We start from the raw sequence: 12,142 nt of genomic DNA, 5'->3' as shown, positions 1-12,142 counted from the left end.
AGATGAATAAAGTGCAATTTATATATATATATATATATATATATATATATATATATATATATATATATATAAAAATATGTATATATAAAACAATAGAAAACGAACAAACTGATTTAAACAAGTTACCCAATTAACCAGAAAAAAAGCTCAAAACTGAGCCCTGTTCCAGCAGTCTTCAATCAGACAAGTTCTAACTGCACACTCCTGCTACTAGGGTTCAGGGGAACCTTCTCTAAAAAAAGATGGCCTGGATCAGTGCTCAAGTTATACAAACAAAGCTAGATTCAGCAGTCCTGAATCTGGTCTATGCTACAGCAACAAGGCACACCAATTTCAGAAAGAAACAGTTCAAATAAGCAGGCACAATAAGCCTGTGACCAGAAATTCCCAGCTCAGAAGGGTAGAATCCAGCCTCTCCTCCCACAAGAGTGCAGACTATTGTCAGAGGGCAGAATATTTTTCATATTAAACCATGTTTCTTTTTTACAGGGGGCAAGCTCCCTGTACCTCACACACCCCTGCTACTTTAAATATACCATCCCAGAAATTACAACAGTGGGGGAAAGGAACTTTCCCCTTACCCAACATGTATAGCATTCAGAAAGCACACATGGTTCTGTAAACCGCCAACAATGTAAGTGAATCTAACAAAAAGATTTACTTAGACTTCTAAAATTGAACAGGCTACACATGGTCTGTCAGCTGCATGGATTGATCTAATAAGCTTTAATACAATGTATAAAATATAGTGTTCAACCATGTGCATCTCAGCATACTGAAAGGTACTATTCATATATATTCACACACACACACACACACACACACACACACACACACACACACACACACACACAGACACACACACACACTATATAGCAATTTATGACTTCCTTACAGCTATAAATATATTTGATATTATTAACATAGGGGAATATAGTATATTGTAACACCTCTAAGAAATAGGCACTATACCTAAGTGGAACTGCCTGCTATGTGATCTCTCTCACTCTCTCCTTCTCTTTCACTGTTAATCACAGTAAAGACTCATGGAGGCTGTTATACACATTCTCAGAGTTTGTCATTTCTAAGCATCCTGAATAACTTTTAAATATTGGAATGTATACATACAACTGACTTGTGACTTGATAATGATTATAGGTGGTGGCTTGTTTCTTGAACTTCACGTGATTCTTCTGCAGGGAGCTGGGCAAAAAATATTCAGCTGGAGAAGGTCGAGGACTGGCAAGTAAAGATCAGTGTTCCTACCACAACACAATAATTAACCAGGTACTTCAACATCTATATTTTGCTAAGTTTAGTTAAGAATTATGAACAACTATAGAACCAAAAGAATTTCTATTCTGTTCATATAGGTATTTTATTTATTCACAGATACAGAAGAAAGTCGTTCTGTAAGTGCCGGTGTTATAATTAATTTTTTTCTTGCTTTTATTACTGACTTTTTCACATTTTATTGATAATCATTTTCATATGAATGTGCGGATACACATCTATATAGGGACTTCTAAATGCAATCTAATGTAAGAGTGAGACAGCAACAAGATCAAAACAATCTCTACCAAACTTACGAGGTGCATGTAAATAGAATGAAGAAATTAGAAAAGAAAGAGGTAAAGGAAAGGGCCGAGTTTAAATGTCTGAAGTGGAATACGAGGAAGCCAAGTTCCCCAATAAAACTGATAAATATATTAAGTACATTTAAAAGTTACAATGCCCAGGTGGTCCTTCTACAAGAAATCAAAATGGAAAATAGTTGAGGAGCCATTTTTTTACCAAAAGAGAGAGGTAGTAAGTATTCAGCTATGCTAAAAAGGGGTCAGTTATCTTGTTTCATTAGATACTTTGCTGGTGACTAATGGATACAACAACGGGCATGACATAGACATCAGTTATTTGAAAAATATCTATAGAAGAATGGAAGATTATTTTAACAGACTACCATGGGCTCAGATTAAGAAAGGGACAGATCAAGACAGTCATTCTAATAGGAAGGGGGATAGAAGTACACTAGTAGATCCATTATTTGACAGTCTTGTTGATGAGTGGTAATCTTACTACTTAAAAGTTACACTTATTTCATGACGGTATGTAAATGAACATTAACTAATAGATATTTGCTGGGGACTATAACAAATGTGATTGACTTCAGCTTTCTAGCACCAGTAATCAGGACAGAGAGTTGGATAAATTTTTAGCTGACAAACTCAGACTTTACAAAGGAAGATATAGATTGCAGGCTTCTAGTATTTGCAATCAGTTCATAATGTAGTCTTGATGTAGATTGATGGCATATAGATGAATTGCTAGTCTCCACCTTTTTTAAAACAAGACCCACTCATCTTGAGAAATTTCCAGAAATGTATATCTTAAAGGAAAAGAAAAAGAACAATAAGTGCTTATAAAAGAGTAAGGAACATGGTGAATGGAAATTAAAAGAAGCATGGAGATGATAACATTCAACACATACACTTGTGCAACCAACAGGCTAGCATCTCATCATAAACAAGAAATGGGTAATGACCCTGAGGTTTTACGGAAACTCAGACAGGCAAAGAAGTGACTGAAGTCACTTCAGAACATTGAAGTCTAGTATAGATGGCAAGAAGTTAAACAATTCCATTGGAATAAATCATAACTATCATCAAAGATATCAGCATACAGGCTGAAGAGGATAAAAACCAATGTGTCGGATTTCATTACTAAAAACAAGTATGAACTATAAGCATCCTCCACTGAAAGGATTAATCACATCATGATACTACACTTTTTGTGTATATTTTGGATCGTACAAGTAAGAGGGATGTTGGTTGATGGTTGCACAGATTGCCCTGATACTTTCTTGTCTTCTGGACCTAGTGCCTTTTTACGATTTGCTACCATCATCTCAGATATAGTAGTAAGACCACTAAAGCTGAATGATTTTTCTGTAGTTACCTGAGGTATATTCACTGAGTCCAAGAACTATACCTCATCATAACTCATAGTAGTAATCCTTCATAGGTTCATAGGTAAGTACTAGGCTATCTGCCCATGGGCATTTATAAGCCTAGCCACAGAGTGAAGGGTTTTGCCTCCCCATTAGATTAGTAACCTGGGTCTCTGTCAACAGGGATCCTGAAGTGATCCCAGGGTAGAACTTATGATTACCCATCCATTCATCAAGATTTCTCTTGAAAAGGGTCAGAGAGGAGCTCTGTCGAATATGAATTGAGATTCTATTCCAGAGTGATGGGAGTCGCTGGGACAGGAATCTATCCCTCCAGCATGTCCTGTTTATTGTTGTACATAGGTTCAAGTCGCTAGAACGAGTGATTCTGAGGGATCTCATTTTTTTGAGGTGAAGCGTGTCCATTAGTTCAGGGTTTGACATGGCCCTATAGGTCAGGCATAGGTCACCTCTGAGCAGACGGTAAGCGACTGAGAAGAGCTGGAGCTTTTTTAGTCGTGCTTCATAGGATAATTGTTTAAGGCCCTTAATCCTCTTAGTGAGGTACTTCTGTGGTCTTTCTAGTTGTTGCAGGTGTCTAGTGAGGTACATCCCAAATGGGGCATTGTACTCTATTATGGGCCTAGTGAGTGAGGAGTAAAGGGGCACAATCACCTCCTTGGATCTGGATGAGAAACCCTTTGTGATCAGGTGTGCCACATAGAAGGATTTCCTGACCATTTTGGCTACGTGGGTATCAAAGGAGAGCATGCTATCTACTTGGGTACCCAGGTCCCTAATTACTTCTTCTTTTTGTTTGTAGGTACTTTGTTTTTCCCAAATGGGATTACTATGCATTTTTTGGCATTTAGCTTGAGGCCGTTACTTTGACACCAGGTGTTTGTCTCTCTGAGACCCTTTTGCAGGATGTCTGTGTCAGCTGGAGAGTCAATTATTGCACCCAATTTACAGTCTTTACTAAAACTGATGCATTTTAAGCAGAGGGCATTTATCAAGAACTGAAAGAAAGACCAGATGGGATCAAACTGTTGTTGCATGTGGTTCAGATGACAAGCAGTACTGATTTACTCCAAGTGGCCACTTTTGAGCATTTCCACAACATTTTAACTCATGACACTGGCATTTTAAGGTATTAATGGCATGCAAGATCAAGGTCCTTTTCATTAGACATGTACAAGTTACTGTGCACACATTTAATGGCCATAGTGTGTACAAATGCACAAAATTATGTACTGTAATCACTCATGTCCAGGAATGCAAATGGGTTTATTTTTTTTATATTAAACCATGCTTCGTTTTTGCAGAGTAGTGTCTCAAAACTCAAATGTCTTAAACTATGGATGCAGGTAGATCAACTGAACCAAGGCTCAAAAAAAAAAAAACATATAACCACACACACACACACACACACACACACACACACACACACACACACACACACACACACACACACACACACACACACACACACACACACACACACACACACACAAAACTCATACTCCTGTGTGTTTCATTTGCATAATGATTTGCACCTCATAGAGAGCTGTGCAAATCACATGGCAGCTAAAACAAGCAGCAGTACAAGACAGCACTGCTAGGCAGCCAGTCTCACACTACTAATGCCTGGAGCTCAAAACAAACTAGTAGCAGAATTTCTTAGAATTTAAGCATGACTGCAGCTGGTCTATTCTATGGTCCAGGAAGTCTCTGTCTATCCCTGTCTCTCTAATTGGATCCATAGTAAAGCTAATGTGAAAGAACAGCTGCAAGTGACAATCAGAGCCAGAAAACATGCATTTGTCAAGGTGGTTAAGACTGAAATACACTGGGATTTTTATTTCTTGTCAAGTGGCAGAGATATGATCCAGATTTGGGCAAAGCTTTGCAGGCAAGATTGAAAGTAACAATAGGCTGAATCTTTTCCATGGGCTGGGAGTCCCGCTCTCACCTTTCTTATTTCTACTGTCAACTGAAACTCTAGATGTATTCAAGAGGCAGATCGGACAGTATATTGGCATAAAGGTTATGACCTACTTCCTGTAGTCAAGGGTACAGGGCTTGACTCCCTCCACAACCATTTGACTACAGTGTGAGTACCAAGTCATTTAACCAGACAATGCTTTTTTCATTTGTGTCTAGTGAGCTTACCTGGTTATATATGTAAAAAAATGGCGAGAGTAGGATACTATTGACCTGTAAACATTTTGCAGCAGTCTGAGGGCTGATAACTAATCTAGGTAAATCTGAACTGATGCCACATAACTAGGAGTAAGTAAACCAGTTTTAAGTCCATAGAGAACTGTCATTTCTCATGGCAGAATTGGTGAATGACTTGTGTATTGCTAAACCAACAATCTCAAACATGTAGCAAAATGATTAACATTAAACTGCATATTAAGCCAGCATTTCTTTGATAAAATCCTGTTACTCAGAGTACAGTGTTTTATTCCTTCTACCTACATTTACCAAATTCATGAGACTCTGTGATAGTGAATTATCTTGACAGTGCTCTTTGGTCACTTCTGAAAAGGGATGCTTGCATTCAGTGGGCTCGCTAGCTTAACAAATTAATAAATACAAATTAAAATTAATTGATCCTTACTGAAGTAGTGTTTCTTCTAGACCACTTCATGGATGTTAATGAAAGACCAAAGAAGGTATAATAAGTAATTAAGGATTTATTGTGGCAATTACACATCTTAGAACTGCAAGTCAAAAAGTACTATAGAAAGTCAAAATGTAGAGTCTTTAGACAACAAATTTTGAGTTATATTGATTACTGTATATCAAATATTGTCAGTGACAAGGAGGAGGAAATTGAAATCTATGTGGTTGTTATTGCAAATCATTCTAATACATCAGTCACATATGCTGAAGCAAGGAAACCTGGTACAGAGAATATGGAATCTATAAGGATGGAAACAAAACACTGGAAGATGCTCTGCACGTGCAGATAAATGAGGGAGAGTTGAAAATTGTTAGGCGGGATATGGGATATACTTGGGGTTCAAACTGTGTCCTGTTTGTAATTGGGGCAGTAAATCAAAGCAGAAATTATTTTCTGGAAAGACCTATGTTGAGTAGAAGAAGGAATGAAGAGAACAGGCAGATATGGAAGGGCTAAAGGGGGATATTTGCAGCTCTAACAGGGTATTCACAGTCAGTGGTTATAAACAGGTAGTCTAAGAGTAAACAACAAACATGACTGCATGTCCTATATTCACATAGTATTCTAAGGGAGTGACAGTTATGTTTTGGAGACACTGTAAGGTAGCATTACTTACCCTCCTTAATCATGGCATAAGAGCACAGAATGTGCTTTGGGATGACACATTTCAGGGATACCATAAGGTAGCATTGTTTTTCTTTTTAGCAATAATGTGACAGCACACAAAGTGCTGTGGTGGATACATTGCTATGCTAAACAGTAAGACAACAGCATGCGTCATATACCTGGATGGTGGCTGCAGGCCTGCAAAACCATAGCTCTGGGAAGGATGCTGCAGAATATTACTGGAAGTGGGTGGTGATATGCATTGGGAAGTAATGCTGCTAAAATGACATGCACAAATGAGAAGCACTCTGTTCAGCTACAACAGCAGCGGAAACTTTGAATAACTGAGTGACATTGCAGAAACACAGCTATTCAGTGTACCATATGTATGTGTAAAGATAATATTCTTACAGCAAAATAGCTAGGTCTGTTAGCATTCTGAACAATACCACAAATGTTGCCCCTTAACCAAAGCAAAAGCCCATAGAAAAAATCCTCTATACAGAGCCGAGGACTACAATTGTACTCTGTCACTGCAAAGAGCTATGATTTCTCTTTGTTACAGTTCCTAACACAAACACAAGTGTCCATACCCCCCACACACACACACACACACACACACACACACACACACACCTTCAAAGTAAATAATTTAAGCAGCTCCTAAATAACTTCTAACACTGCACTCATGTCCATCCACCCAAACACCACTGACTTATGGGGACAAATCAGCACCTCTTTTATAATACTGATCACACCCCTTAACAACTTTTGCCTGGGTCTGCCACCCCCTTTGCACCATGCTAGCTACAGGTTTGCTTTATATATATATATATATATATATATATATATATATATATATATATATATATATATACACATCCATACATCATCAATCCCTTTTCCCATTTTGCTCATGGGGTCGGAGTGTCACTTCAGCAGTGACAATCATCTCGAGCCAAGGTTTACACCACTGGGTTGCTTGTCCTGCCACAGTACTTCCTTCATACCATTCACTCACACACACACACACACACACACACACACACACACACACACACACACACACACACACACGCACACACACACACACACTCACACACACACACTCACACACACTCACACACACTCACACACACACTCACACACACACTCACACACACTCACACACACTCACCTATAGCCAACTTAGAGTGTCCAATCCACTTACTGCATGTCTTTGGAATGTGGGAAGAAACCAGAGCAAACCCACATGACCGCAGGAGGACATGCAGACTCTACACAGAAGGCACCCCAGCTGAGAATCGAACCGGAGAACCTCTTGCTGTGAGGGGACAACTCTAACCGCTGCACCACCACAAGGCATGATAAATATGCATATATATATATATATATATATATATATATATATATATATATATATATATATATATATATATATATATATATATATATATATATATATATATATATATATATATATATATATATATCCCGAACATAAAATATAGTTTTGCAGGGGGACAAGCACCCCTGCACACCCCCTGCAAATTATATACCAACTCAGAGATCACACTAAAGTGAGGAAAAGGATACATTTCCTGAGCCACACTGTACTGCGATCTCCATTCAAAAGCTTCAGATTTTCTAATACTAGGTCATATGGTCTCAACTGTATGAATTTTGAGTTTCTAAAAACTCAATAAACTGATAGGGACCATATCTAAATATATGTATATGTGTATATACATATATATATATATATATATATATATATATATATATATATAGAGAGAGAGAGAGAGATAGATATGTGTTTGTGGGGTTACCCTGTCAAATCATTGAATGACCACAATGCCAAATGGCTATCATGAATATCGACACCCATAACATCAGTGCAGAGAAGTGAAAGGGAGCTGCATTCCATGAGATGATGGTAGAGTGGGGAATGGCAAAATAGCCAGTCTTGGAGTTGGTATATTAATTAGCATCTTGTGTGATGGGTGTAAGGAGCTTGCCCCTATGCAAAAGCAACATTATTTAACATGAGTACATACTTTGCACTTTAATGGAAAATGATCCACAGGATTTTTAGGACTATGCAATGTTTCCTCAGTTTTGCTATTACATATTTGAAATGACTTATCTGTTCTTTCTCAAGTTACTGCACATCAGATTATTTCATTTTCTTGTACACAAGAAGGTGTGTCCTCAGACTCATCATTTATGCAATGCTGAGGTGAAGTTGCAGTTTTACTAGTTTACTTGGCAGGATAATCATGCACTCCTTTTTAAGTTTAGTTTGTTTTTTGTCAAATGTAACATTTCTGAATTGACTGCTTTAAGAATGGGAGGGCCTAAATAGTATAAATTAGTGCAATTAGAATGGTATGACATGCAGCTTTCTTTCCAGATATTGACTTTACTTAAGTAATATCACTATTGAAACGACACATGCAGACCCTTGTCTTAGTAATGCGTTACAGTCTTAGTAATGTATTGCAGTCTGCACTCATGTATTCTGCATTATTATTTTAACTTTTTTTATTAATAGCTTATTGCCTATATGGTTAAGCACTGGCATCTCTGTTCAGAAGTCTAATTATAATTGCATGAATTGAGTAGCCTCAATCACAGCACTGTGTCATACAGGACACATTCTAAATTTAGGGTAGGTGATGATGTATGAGATCTTGAGGAGAGGCTGTCATGGGAGGTGGATGATGACCTACTTGATGTAGGTGATCCTACAGACACTGATTTCAAGGTACTGCAGGACTGGGACTTTGAATGAGAGGTTGTGCTACGTGTTGATGAACACTGACTTTTCCTGCTTGAATTCTGTTGCTGTCCTGCATGAAGTCTCTTATGTTTGTTCCCCCCTAGTACTACCAATACCTTCTTATGAAGCACTTGCATTGTAAAGTGATACACCCTATGTGTCCGGACAGTACCCTGTCTCCTTACAGTATTGTCTTCTATTTCAGTCTGGTAATGCGTTACCAGAGTACAAAGTGAGGTGGCCACTGATGCTTGGTGTGCAACCATTGCATGGATCAATGTAATCATGGAATTAGCCCTACTCTGTGCCATTTACATGTAGTGCTATAAATCCTTGCTTACATCCTGGAGGACTTAAACCATTTGTAGCTGACTCTCTGTGCCAGTGCACTGAGCCTTAACAATGTCACAGCACATTTGCTGCTAGACAGCCTATGCTTCGAATGTTTCAGGGGATAGCTGTGATAATTGCCTGCACCTGGCACCCTTTTCTAAAGTTGTCACCGTGGACTCTGCTGCATCTGTATTTCTGCTATCATCCCTAACATGATCTTATGGGTTTGGAGATACTGCTGTAGAGGTGCATGACTTTTTTCCCCACTATACAGTCTGTAGTGTAATGTCCCATGTGCTTGACTTTGTGATCCTGTGTCACTTCCTGTGGAGTTGCTAAGAGTTGCTAATATGCTCTGGGAAATTACAGCTTGCCATTAAATTTAGTGACTGTGTGCCACTTTTCCCAGGCTGTCTCATAAACATAACTATGTTATCATCCTCTGTTGATATCATCTAAAATTGTTTCTGTTGCTGAACCTGTAAAGAATTCATTGAATACTTTCTAGTCAGATATGGAGCACACTGCTGTATGCTGTGTAATGTATTGTGGAGGGCACTTACCATGCACACTGTGTTCATCACTATCAGTATGTGTTACCTGTTAATAGTATTTATCATGTTGTTGGAGGTGCTATCCTAGTGCAGCTACAGGCAATTGCTCTCTGCCTTGCCTTGTCCTACCATATCATTGGCCCTCTTCATGCACAGTGTTAAAATCCAGTTCCCTCTGACAAGAGCATTTATATTCATAACTACCTGATTCCATACTTTTGCCCTGTCAACTTGTTTGACTTCCCCCTTCAAAAAAAGGTGTTTGCCATATATTCTAAGGCTGCCATGAGGATACGGTTCTCCTCATGACTAAAGTTGTCCTTTCTGTGTCTGGATCGCTGTTGTTGCAACATTTCTGCACTTACAAGAACACGCTACTGTCACACATTGAAACCTTTGATACACTCATCAGCCAAACAGCACATCAAACAAACCCTGCCTGCCTTCTGCATGACAAATAAGTCAATGATCTGAGTACAGAAACATGTATGGTGACATAACAATTGTATATTCATACACACATACAATTCAGCAAGAAAAAATTGTTGTTTTAATACCCTGTACAGCATAATTAATAAATTCATAGTACTACTGCAAGCACTTCATATTACACTGACATGTTATACCATTGCTATGAAAGTTGCATGTAACACTTTAATGTAAACATGTTACCATTTTTCATTCCAGAGTGATAATCACAAATTCACTACTAAAGCAGCATAAAACATAACATAACATTAGACTGATGAACATGTACTATATCATAATTCTGTACCCTGTGTAGCATAATCAATAAATACTTCCAAAAATAATTTTAAAAGTACCTTTCACATAGTAATTATTGCCCACACAAATTCAGTGCTGCAGTCATGAATTCCCATTTATAAGTGACCATAATGTCATGAATGAATACATGAATCATTTGCTTCTCATGGTCAAATCTATAAAATATACATTAATCCTGGCAAACTCTTTTGGTAAAAATCAGTATGAACTGATTTTGATTCATTTCTATTGCTTTTATTATTTTCTTGCTCGAATAAGATTGCAATTTCCTAAAGCATTTCCCATCTATTTTGTGCTATTGCAAGTTAATATAGTGATCTTCAACTTATTCTGGTAAATTCAGGGGCATTTACATGTGCCATATTCAGATTAGGCTTGTATATGCTTATCTCTATGAACTGCAGTAATACATGAGCACATAAATCAGCAATCCAGCACTTGTAATGTACTTTGTTGAGAGCATGTTTATTGCAGCAATAGAGTCCACAGCAGTCTCCAGCATACCTCAGCTGTCTGTATGAATGTGCAAACAACCCTAGTAATTCTCAAAAATTCATATGATTAGAAAAAGGAAAATGGAGTCAGATCTCATTATGTCTGCATGTTCTTCAAATTTATCATTGACTACCCCACAAACTACAATATACCTTATTAATTCAAATAACTAAATCCTCATTATAAATTCAAAATGACATATACAGTGGCGTATTATTATATAGTAAAATAAAAGAGTTATGCAAATGGACATGATTGAGCTAGTACAATTCTGTAAAGAGTATGCTTGAAGAAAGGATTCACACATGACAATCAGTGCTTTCTTTACAAATAAAAATAACAAAAGTAAATCACAGAAGTAGAAATAGATTTAAGAAACTGAAAAACAAATGATTTCATAGCTGAATGTTATTCACAATAGAAAGGAAATGCGAAATAGTTGCTTTAAAAAATATGTATGTGACAAAGCAAACCAAATTTGCTAGTAATAGCAGTTCCATCAGTAATGTCCCTACAGGGTATTTTTTATGGTGATATCACACCCCAGAGGGTGTGGTACCAAACTTGTGCTTCACAGCCCTGCATTTACATTTCTTATTCTACCACCAGCACTTTGAATCAAGGCAGCACCTGTGAAGGCACAAGGCTGAGCTCTAAGTTGGTCTGATAAGCAGACTAAATTATGATCTGTCTTCCTAGGGATTCATACCCAGAGAGAAATGTATATTGTGTTTGTGGGTCAGACTGGAAAAAAATTGACATCTGGCAAGAGTTGGGCAAGCACCTCCTATCTCAGACTGGGATCACCTGCTCTGACCCTCAATGACTATAGAAGCATAGACCTGATCAGCTAGTTGAGTGGGTAGATCATGTGATGGTGAGAAGTCCAGAGTTCTATCGTGAGTATTTTTATTTTTTTTAATGATATCAAATATAGGTTTAAACAT

The sequence above is a fragment of the Protopterus annectens genome, chromosome 8.part0 (assembly GCF_019279795.1).
Source record: "Protopterus annectens isolate FY-2018-M chromosome 8.part0, PAN1.0, whole genome shotgun sequence".
NCBI classification, from domain to species: Eukaryota; Metazoa; Chordata; order Ceratodontiformes; family Protopteridae; genus Protopterus; species Protopterus annectens.
The sequence above is the reverse complement of the archived record's forward strand: the minus strand, read 5'-3'. Positions refer to the sequence as shown.